General features: G+C 49.4%; 2 pseudogenes; one reads left to right on the top strand and one right to left on the bottom strand.

The window, feature by feature from the left end:
• Positions 1 to 1445: 1445 nt before the first annotated feature.
• On the bottom strand, positions 1446 to 3247 carry LOC121161117 (annotated as a pseudogene).
• Positions 3248 to 5827: 2580 nt separating this feature from the next.
• On the top strand, positions 5828 to 9086 carry LOC121161116 (annotated as a pseudogene).
• The last annotated feature ends 2020 nt before the right edge of the window (positions 9087 to 11106 follow it).

Here is an 11106-nt window from a genome sequence, read left to right as displayed (position 1 = left end):
TCTGCTTTCTCCCTGTGTCTTCTTGTTCTCACTGGGACCAGTTGCCTTCCAGGGCTGTGCCTGGGAATAGCATTGTGAAGTTATAATTCCTGTCATTCTGGAAGTTCTCTTCCTATATCGAATGTCTGGAATCCCGGTTCCTTTTCCTTGCTGCACCTTCTCCAGGAGCTTTGTAAGGGAGGTTGTGTGGGACACCAACTGTGGAAACACCTCTTCCCTTCACAATTGAGTGTCAGTTTGGCAAAGTACAGATTTCTGGTTTGGAAATCACTTTGCCTCTCTTTCAGAGGCATTGCGTCACTGCTTTCCGGCTTTTAGAGTGGTGGGGGATGCACGGACTGGCCTGATTCCTGGTGCTACAGATGGCCTAATCATTTAATTACTGGAAAGTATATCATTTGAAACTAGAGTGACAGGTGACTTAAAATAACAATGAGTTAATAGCCCGTTTTTCTGTCTTTTCGAAAAGGTCTAGGTATGTCACCTCGAGCAGGTGGAAGAAACTTGATATTCTTCCATCTTGTTCTGCTACGTGTGGTTTTGACCAGTATGGGAATTTCTTTAAAAATTTGGAAAAGCAAAAAAAAGGAGGCAAAATGGATAATGAACATACTTCTATGTAAATGGATAATGAACAACCTTCTATGTAAAAAAAAAAAGTTTCACATAGATTTGTAGAATTGCATTGTGACAACGAAAATAAAATTGAAAATAAAATGAAAATAAATGGGGCATCAAGACAACAGAATAGGGGTAAAGACATTTAAACAGATGGAGAAATATTAGCCAGTGTGAAGCAAAGAGGACACATTTTTAAGAAATAGAAGAGGACAAAACAATAGCAGAGGACTGCCTAGAGACTAACACAGGAAGGCAACAGATACAACGGTGTGGTGTTGCAGTGACTGATACCCCAGTAGCATTCATTGAACAACTATCTGAACTCCATCAGCACACGGAATGCCACCTGCAACAAGGTGGGAAGTGATGTTTACAGAGAGTTCCAGAGCTGAACCCAGACTAGGAACTGCCCGTCCTGCTGATCTGTTTGACCAGAAGCAGAGACAGAGCAGAGACCCAGAAGGGCAGGACAGGAACAGGGTATATTTCACAGCTCTGTCTAGTTATAAGTGGAGCCAGGAGTGCCAGCACACAACTTTGCATGATGTGGGATGAATGATTCAAACATTTTAGCCCAAGGAACCCTGACCCAGCGCATCGCAAGCATTGACTCAATGGCACCACTTTTCAATTCCAACCCAGCCTACTAACTTAGGATTTATATCACCACTCATCAACTCCATTCTAAAACAATCCATTCGACATGACACACCTGAGTATTTCCATGAAAATATCACTGTTACTTTTATTGACACATACGGACACAATGCACAGCAACACAGGACAGAACAGTCTCAGTACAGCAACCAGCGGTTGCAGACAGGTTAATACTCCTCATCTTCATCCTCTCCCTCTCCATAGTCTGCTCCCACCTCCTCATAATCCTTCTCCAGGGCAGCCATGTCCGCACGAGCCTCAGTAAACTCTCCCTCCTCCATGCCCTCATTCACATACCAGTGGACAAATGTACGCGTGGCATACATTAGGTCAAACTAGTGGTTCACACGATCCCAAGGCCTGGGCAATGACTGTGGTGTTGCTGAGCATGTATGCAGCTCGTGGGACCCTGGCCAGTCCTCCACCGGGCACCACAGTGGGAGGCTGGTAATTAATGCCAGTCTTAAAGCCAGTGGGGCACCAGCCCACAAACTGGATGCTCTGCTTGGTCTTGATGGTAGCAATGGCAGCACTGACATCCTTGGAAACTACATCACCACGCTATAAGAGGCTGGAAGCCATGTATTTAGCATGGCGAGGGTCACATTTTACCATCTGGTTAGCTGGCTCCAAGCAAGCATTGGTGAGCTCTGCTACAGAAAGCTGTTCATGCTAAGCTTTCTCAACAGAGATGAATGGGGTGTAAGCAGCCACATGAAAGTGGAGGCGGGGATGGGGGACAAAATTGGTCTGAATCTCCTTCAGATTAACATTCAGGGCTCCCTGAAACCGCAGAGAGGCTGTGATGAAGGATACCACCTGGCTCATAAGGCGTTTTTAGGTTAGTATAATGGGAGCACCCAATATCAAGGTTTCTCCTACAGATATCATAGATAGCCTCGTGTCCACCATGAAGACACAGAGTGTTTCACGGTTGTGTGGGTGGAGAGGATGGTTTTGTATGCTGGGGTCCATGTGATGGATGTGGAAGACAGGAAGGTGTGAAGAGTATCGTTCCTTTGCAGGCAAGGCCGCAAGGAACTTCCCGCTGTGTGGCAAGGCCAGGCGGATGTCTCTACAACACCTGAATGCAGCTCTGCCTCCCTTTGCATGGACACTGGACAACACCATTGAGATTTCTGTAATCTATTTAGGCATTGTCTGCCTCTGCGGAGTTACTGTTAAATATCAATAGGAGCTGATTTTGCTGTTGCTGTTTTTAGCCAAAAAACTGTTATTGCTGTTATGGCTGCATCCTGTGGCAATATGCTAATCAAGGGTGCTAACTCCCCTTTTGATCCTATGCTAATCAAGGGTGTTCTGTCTTCAGGTGTAGTGGGAATCTATTCTTTCCCTCTTTCTTTGATCTTTTAGGGCCCTTCCTTCCTTGACTGTCTCAAGACCAAGCTGTAGAGTAATTGTGGCAAAAATGTGTTAGTGATTGATATCACCATCCATTGAGAACTTTTTCCTAGCCAGGTGCCAGGTGCCAGGCACCAGGTGAATACCATCCTAGCCTTAGGTGAAACAAATGGCAGAGTTATCTTTAGAAACACTCACTTGACCATGACGTAAAAAGTCTGAGCCAGAGTTTGACTGATTTTGTATAAATAAAGTGGACAGCTTTTGTGCATTGTCCATTATGATGATGCAGTCCTAGTGGTCCGTCTCTTTCTTTCTTTGCACCTCATCCACGCACGCTTCGTGAGTTCCGAACTCAGCTGGAGCTGGACTCCGGCAGTTGTAGGATTCCACCACAGCTGTGGAGACTTGGGGAGCCACGTAGATGAACTCCAGCTTGGACTTCTTGCCGTGGTCGACAGAGCTGTTCCATCAGAAGCGAGGTGAACCCGGAACCAGTACCTCCACCAAAGCTGCAGAAAACCAGGAGACCCTCTAAGCACGTGCACTGCTCAGCCTGCAAAAGAGGTTTATAGATTTTAATGTGGAGACCTTTGATAAAACTCATAGTGCATTTCCATGAACCCCTGACTATGCACACAGGGACTTAAATTCTGCTGACCATTTGCCAAGAGCAGCCAAAGAGCTTCTAGGTGCTATACATCAAAACTCAGTCACTCCTGGGAAGGAGGGCAGGCAGAGGAAGGGCCTGCTTCAAAGCCGGTTTCAACATGAAGTTAACTCTTCATTGCTTCAGGCAGAAGAATCACAAGTCCTGCAAGAGTACCTGAGAGACTCCTCTGGTGCCCCTGCTGTGCCCACAGACTAAGGGCACCTACTTGTCAGCTGCCAAGCCACTGCATGGCAGGCATGGGACTCACAGCCTTGTCCCTGAACCTCACCAGCTCTTGGCAATTTTCTTCCCGGTCCAGGGAATAGAGGTGCCCCACACCTGGACCCTGTTGCTGGGTCTAGATCCATCTCTGCCAGTTCCTTACTATGCAACTGTGACCAAACTCACTCTGCACCTCAATGCTCATTCAGTGAGAACTGCAATCTCCCTTCCTCAGGATTTGAGAAATTAAATGTGGCCTTAGCATAGCAGGTAGCCTGGTCCTGAGGAGCCTACTAATGCTGGAAAGCTGGCAAAGAAAGTAATTAGCATTGAGGCCCTGAGACCGCAGGGGGGCTGCTCTGCTGCAAGCACAGCACCTGACCCCTCACAGGAGAGTCATGTCAGTGAATGAACGTGACCAGAGAGTCAATAGATAAATACCTATTACTAAATATCTGTAGTAGAATAAATAGATAAAAATAAGTATAGCAGTGCCTCCAGGGAGGTCCTGGTTTCCAAGTCAATCTTGTGGCTGAAGCTTTTTCCAAGCATAGGAACCAAGAGCCCATGGCATCCAAGTTGCTGAGAAATATCTGGGAAAAGCAGGACGCTGTGAACTTGTGATCTGCATGTTTTTGGGAACTGACTGGCTGCCCCTGGGCCTGGTCCAATATGCTTCCCAGGCCTGGCTTTACATGTGATTTTGGTGAATTGCTTCCAAGCTGATCACATACCCCCAGGAGCATGGAGTCATTGAATTGCAAAGCTCTTAATGAGCATGATCCTAACTGTAAGTTCATATGATTGAGACTGCCTGCAACAGTCGGCCTCAGCCAGGTCACCCTGCCTGGAGCTCCGGAAGAGGAGCCAGGCCATATTTCTGGAAGAAGTTTCAGTGACACACTTTCTCCTATCCAGAGAAGGTGTCTGACTCCACTCCCGACTTACTTAGAGTGAGTGAAAGTTTTGGGCTCTTGCTGTTTCTAATGAGGGCTGTGCCATGTCTGTAAGCCTGGGACTTTCTGCTGAACCGACACAAGCCCAGATTCTTTTAATGAGCTTGATCAACAAATTAAAGTGTAGAAGTCAGGCACCCCCCCCCCCCAAAACACAAGCAATAACAAAGACGCTCCATAAAGGAGCATCTCATGGTCACACTTCTCAGGAAAATTTAAGGGCTCCTTGGATCTCCCCTTGATTCCAAGTAAGGCAGAAGGGACTGGGGGCCTGCACAATGGCTCAACTGGTTGACCCTCCGCCCTGCAACTGCCTGCATCCTATATGAGCATCAGTTTGGGTCCTAACTGTTTTACTTCTCCTCCAACTCCCTGCACATCTGCAGGGATCTTGCTCAGAAGTGGAGTAGCCAGGAACTGGCTCCCATCTGGGTTGCCATACCACAGCACTGGGTCCCTCTCAAAGCACATGTCTTGTGTAGCAGCTGTTGCACATTTCTTAGGCAGCTTTTAACAGCCTGAAATCTCATTATTTAGGAATGTAATGAGACCTTTTCTGGTGTTGATGCAATGCAGTGAGCGTGCCTTTGTTTTCCCTCCTAAGTCTGCAGTTGGTGGTGATTGTCTTTCTTTACTAAACTGGAGGGGATTTGGTAACTTTGGGCTGCTCGGCAGGAAGTCAATGAAACAGGGTTTGTTTTCCAATGCCCCCATCCTCCCATGTTGTGGAAATGGCTCCTGGCTTACACTACCAGTGTGGACAGCTGGTACACTTGGCCTCTGCTAAAACATGCCCCTCCCTTCTTCACCCTTTGCAGAATAAAACTGCTCTTCCCTGAGAGTTTAGAAAGCTGGCTAGCACCACAGTTAGTTTCAGGCCAGTGCTAATTGCTGCGGTGTGGAGTTTTCTCCATTGAACTCCTTTGTGTTGGTTTAAGCTGCCTCTTCCAAGGAGAAGGGAACTGTTGTCTTTCCAAAGAACAGGCTTCAAGAGGGCAGTGAGTTGAATGGGAGTGAATCAGCTGGCCAGAAGGGGAATGGTGCCTTAGGAACTAGGGGAACCCTACCGATGGCAGAAGAGTTTGTGGTCTCCTAAGATAATGGAAATCCCACCCTGGATACCTATGGTGACTAGCAAGCAAAGTCCTGTCAGCCTGGCAGCTCATTAGCAGAGCTTTGGTCTCCCAAAGCAGCTTCTCCTCATTATGTCTTCAGCAACATCTTGTGAAGGAAGTGGAGCCTGGGCAGGAGAAGTCTCCGGGAAGGTGACCATCTGCCTGGAAGATTGACGAGTCAATAGGGCATGGGTCACTCACCATTGTCTCAGCTGAGGTGTCCTTTTCTTTCTCCTCTTTCCTTCCCACAGCGTGAGTGCATCTCCATCCATATTGGTCAGGCTGGTGTCCAGATCGGCAATGCCTGCTGGGAGCTCTACTGCCTGGAACACGGGATCCAACCCGATGGCCAGATGTCAAATGACAAAGCAATTGGAGTCTTAGACCAGTCCCTCGACACCTTCTTCAGCGACACAGGCACTGGCAAGCATGTGGCCAGAGCCGTGTTTGCGGACCTGGAGCCCACGGTCATTGGTGAGCTGGCACTGGGTACCAGGAGCAGGGCCAGGAGCTCTGTGCTGGGGGAGCCCCTGGTACCTTGGTGAGGGTCAAGGTCGGTGACAGGTGACCCAACTGCTTCCCCTCTTCAGATGAAGTTCGCACTGGCACCTACCGCCAGCTGTTCCACGCTGAGCAGCTCATCATTGGCAAGGAAGATGCTGCAAACAACTATGCCCGTGGCTACTACACTGTTGGCGGGGATATTATTGGACCTGTGCAAGAGCGTATCCACAAGCTGGTGAGTGCAGTGGCTTGAGTGAGGTGGGGTGGGTGCTTGCCTTGGGGTTTTTAGAGGAACCAGACTGTCAGAATGATTGCTGCCACCTGAAGAAGATTCTGGTAGCCTATTTGACTGATTGGGCTCCTTGGACCCCCTAGGCCTGGGTGATGAGCAGGAGCAACAGCTGCTTCCCCTACTTCCCCATCTTCTCAGGCTGCCTCAGGCCCCCATGTCCAGTGATGTCAGCTTACTTGGAGTCAAGGGGAGATCCAAGGAGCCCTCAGTTTTGCTGACAAGTGTGACCATGAGATGCTCCATTATAAGCACATCTTTGTAATGGGTCATGTGGGGGTGCTCAACTCCTGTTCTTTAACTTGTTGATCAAGCTCATTAGAAGCAGCTGGGCTGGTGTCTGTTCCACAGCAAGTCCCAAGCTCACAGAGCAGGTACAAACCTGATTAGAAACAGCCAGGGCCCAGAACTTTGACTTACACTAAGCTGAGAGTGGGGTCAGGTGCCTCCTCAGGATAACAGCAAGTGTGTCACTGAGACTTCCAGAAATATGGCCTGGCTCCTCCCTTGGAGCTTCCAACTGTGGCAGACTGTTGCAGGCAGCCTCATTCAGGAGTACACGCTGTTAAGATTGTAGTCATTAGGAGCTTCACAATTAGATGGCTCCATGTTCTTTGGGGTATGTGATCAGCTCGTGAGCAACTGACATAAATCACGTGTAAAGCCAGGCCAGGGAAGCATATTACAGCAGGCCCAGCTCAGCCAGTCAGTTCCCAAAAGGACACAAGTTCAGAGCCTCCTGCTTTTCCCAGATATTTCTCAGCAACTTGGGCAGCATGGGTACTTGGTTCCTATGCTTGGACATCAAGCTTCAGCCACAAGAGTGACTTGGAAACCAGCACCTGCCTAGGGGGACCGATATACTTTACAAAGATATGTATTTAAGGCTTGTGTGAGTGTTTCCATAAGTGGATGATACTGGGCAGACCATGGTCAGCCCTGCACCTTGTGTGCTCCTGTCTAGTGCTCAGCCAGCTGAGGGTGGGTTCAGAGTGTCCCTGGCTGTGAGCACCAAGGATGGCTGCCAGTGAGGGGTCAGGTGCTGTGCTTGCAGCAGAGCAGCGCCCCCTGCGGTCTCAGGGCCTCAGTGCTAATTACTTTCTTTGCCAGCTTTCCAGCATTAGTAGGCTCCCCAGGACCAGGCTATATGCTATGCTAAGGCCTCATTTGATTTCTCAAATCCTCAGGGAGGGAGATTGCAGTTCTCACTGAATGAGCACTGAGGTGCAGAGTGAGTTTGGTCACAGTTGCATAGTAAGGAACTGGCAGAGCTGGATCTAGACCCAGCAACAGGGTCCAGGTGTGGGGCACCTCTATTCCCTGGACCGGGAAGAAAATTACCAAGAGCTGGTGAGGTTCAGGGACAAGGCTGTGAGTCCCATGCCTGGCATGCAGTGGCTTGGCAACTGACAAGTAGGTGCCCTTAGTCTGTGGGCACAGCAGGGGCACCAGAGGAGTCTCTCAGGTACTCTTGCAGGACTTGTGATTCTTCTGCCTGAAGCAATGAAGAGTTAACTTCATGTTGAAACAGGCTTTGGAGCAGGCCCTTCCTCTCCCTGCCCCTCCTTCCCAGGAGTGACTGAAGGTTGATGTATAGCACCTAGAAGCTCTTTGGCTGCTCTTGGCAAATGGTCAGCAGAATTTAAGTCCCTGTGTGCATAGTCAGGGGTTCATAGAAGTCCTCTGTGACTTGGAGCAGGGGAATCCACACTAAAATGTATAAACCTCTTTTGCAGGCTGAGCAGTGCTCAGGCCTGCAGGGTTTCCTGGTGTTCCACAGCTTTGGAGGTACCAGTTCTGGGTTCACCTCACTTCTGATGGAACGCCTCTCCGTTGATCATGGCATGAAGTCCAAGCTGGGGTTCTCCATCTACCCAGCCCCTCAGGTCTCCACATCTGTGGTGGAGCCCTACAACTCCATCCTCACCACCCACACCACCATGGAACACTCTGACCGTGTCTTCATGGTGGACAATCAGGCCATCCATGACATCTGCCGGAGAAACCTCAACATTGGGTGCCCCCATTACACTAACCTGAACTGCCTTATAAGCCAGGTGGTATCCTCCATCACAGCCTCTCTGCGGTTTCAGGGAGCCCTGAATGTTGATCTGACAGAATTCCAGACCAATTTGGTCCCCTACCCCTGCATCCACTTCCCTCTGGCCACTTACGCCCCAGTCGTGTCCACAGAGAAAGCTTATCACCAACAGCTTTCTGTAGCAGAGCTCACCAATGCTTGCTTGCAGCCAGCTAACCAGATGGTAAAATGTGACCCTCGCCATGCTAAATACATGGCTTCCAGCCTCTTATAGCATGGTGATGTAGTTTCCAAGGATGTCAGTGCTGCCATTACTACCATCAAGACCAAGCAGAGCATCCAGTTTGTGGACTGGTGCCCCACTGGCTTTAAGACTGGCATTAATTACCAGCCTCCCACTGTGGTGCCCGGTGGAGGACTGGCCAAGGTCCCACGAGCTGCATACATGCTCAGTAATACCACAGTCACTGCCCAAACCTAGGCTCGTCTGAACCACTAGTTTGACCTAATGTATGCCAAGCGTGCATTTGTCCACTGGTATGTGAATGAGGGCATGGAGGAGGGAGAGTTTACTGAGACTCGTGCGGACATGGCTGCCCTGGAGAAGGATTATGAGAAGGTGGGAGCAGACTATGGAGAGGGAGAGGATGAAGATGAGGCGTATTAGTCTGTGTGCAACTGCCGGTTGCTCTACTGTTCTGTCCTGTGTTGCTGTCCATTGTGTCCCTATATGTCAATAACGGTAATAGTTTTACTTTCATATAAAAATCTCTCAGATGTGCCATGTCAGATGGATTGTTTTAGAAGGGAGTTGATGACTCGTGGTAAAATCTGAATTTGGCAGGCTAAGTGCATATGCTGGATTTGAAAAGTGGTGCCATTGAGTCAATGGGTCTGGTACACTGGGCCGGGGCTGCTTGGGCTAAAATACGTTTGCGTCTGTCATCTCACAGCAGGCAAAGTTGTGTGATGGCACTCCTGGCTCCCCCTATAATCTCGGTTCCTACTGATACATATGGCAAGGTCGCAGGTGGTGGCCTAGGCACTTTGGTCCCTGCCACCCACGTGGGAGATCTGCCTGAACTTCCAGGAATCTGACTTCAGCTTGGCCCTGCTGCTTTCCTGGGACCATGTGGAGGGTTGGGCTGATGGGCAGAGGACTGCTGTTGCATTTCCTTCCAGTTAAAGCTTTCACAAGTGATTATGAAACCCAGAGGTATTAACATGCAACGATTCTAATCCTGTAAGTTTGAAGTGAGTTTCATATCCTATGTTTTCCAAAATATGGATGTTATTGGAAATACAGAGTCAGGAGGGATTTTTCTGTCCATCTGTACATTTTCCCGGTGGCTGTAATGTTTGGGACTGAACTGATCAGATGCTGTGTTTGTGTGTCCCACATGGGTACAACGCCCTAAGGCTTTGGACCATCCTGTGCTGCTTTCCCAGTGCACCAGCAGGAAGCTGGATGGGAAGTGGAAGAGCCAGGACAGGACCCAGCATCTATATGGGATGCTGGTGCTTTCAAGGAAGGATTTAGCCACTAGCCTATTGCACTGGGTCCCCTTCCTAAGCCTTGTGCACCTGCTTCCTCTGCATTTACATGAGAGTCATGACTTTAACTTTCAGAAGATTACATTTTAGTGAGGAAGACAGCATGGGGAGCCTGTGGGATTCTTGTTAGATTGATTCTTTTTTCTCTGTGAATAAGGAAGTGAAGCCATGACCCGAGAGTAAGACCAGGAAGATGTTTTGGGTGGGTTGAGGGCACTGAGGAGCTTTTCAAAGCCTCAAGGAGAGTGGGAAAAGAAGAAATGAATGAGAATGCAATCTGACTGCCATGTCACATAATCCCACTGGAGATGGGTGTCCTGAATTTGCAGCAGATTTGTGAGTGCCATAGGCCTGGGCAGGCCAAACTCGATTCAACCAGAACCAAGGTTTCACTTAGTGAGCATCATCAGAAACTGGAGCAAGGCAGTCCCAGGTGTGAACAGGAACAGGAGAGATGTGAGGACACAATGAGCAAAAACAATGGCAGGGTGCTAGGATCAGGGGCTGGCAGTCCCTGCTCGGGCAGTGCGGCTGCGGGTCTTGGGTGTGCAGAGCCAGAAAATGGGAAGCATGAGTGAGATAACAGGAGGCTTCAAATCCAGGCCATGAAGGAGTGTGGGTGAGGTTGCTCATTCCCGGGAAATTGGCCAGCATCAGGGTAGAAAGAGGCCACAGTGTGGATGATGGAGTGGACACTTAGGGCACCAAGTGGATAGGAATGGTCTTAAGGTGAGGGTTGGGACTAGATAAGGGAAGAGATAGATGAGGAAATAGACCGAGATGTTTCTTTTTTTTTTTAAAGATTTATTTTTTTTATTATTTTTTCATTGGAAAGGCGGATATACAGAGAGGAGAGACAGAGAGGAAGATCCTCTGTCCGATGATTCACTCCCCAAGTGAGCGCAATGGGCCGATACTATGCCGATCCGAAGCCAGGAGCCTCCTCCGGGTCTCCCACGCGGGTGCAGGGTCCCAAAGCTTTGGGCCGTCCTCGACTGCTTTCCCAGGCCACAGGCAGGGAGCTGGAAGGGAAGCGGGGCTGCGGGGACCAGAACCGGCGCCCATACGGGATCCCGGGCGTGCAAGGCGAGGACCTTTAACCACTTGCGCCACCGCGCCGGGCCCAAGATGTT

Source organism: Ochotona curzoniae, unplaced genomic scaffold (genome assembly GCF_017591425.1).
Source record: "Ochotona curzoniae isolate NIBS_2020 unplaced genomic scaffold, NIBS_Ocur_1.0 contig_4632, whole genome shotgun sequence".
Taxonomy (NCBI): Eukaryota; Metazoa; Chordata; class Mammalia; order Lagomorpha; family Ochotonidae; genus Ochotona; species Ochotona curzoniae.
This window is presented reverse-complemented; position numbering and strand designations above follow the sequence as displayed.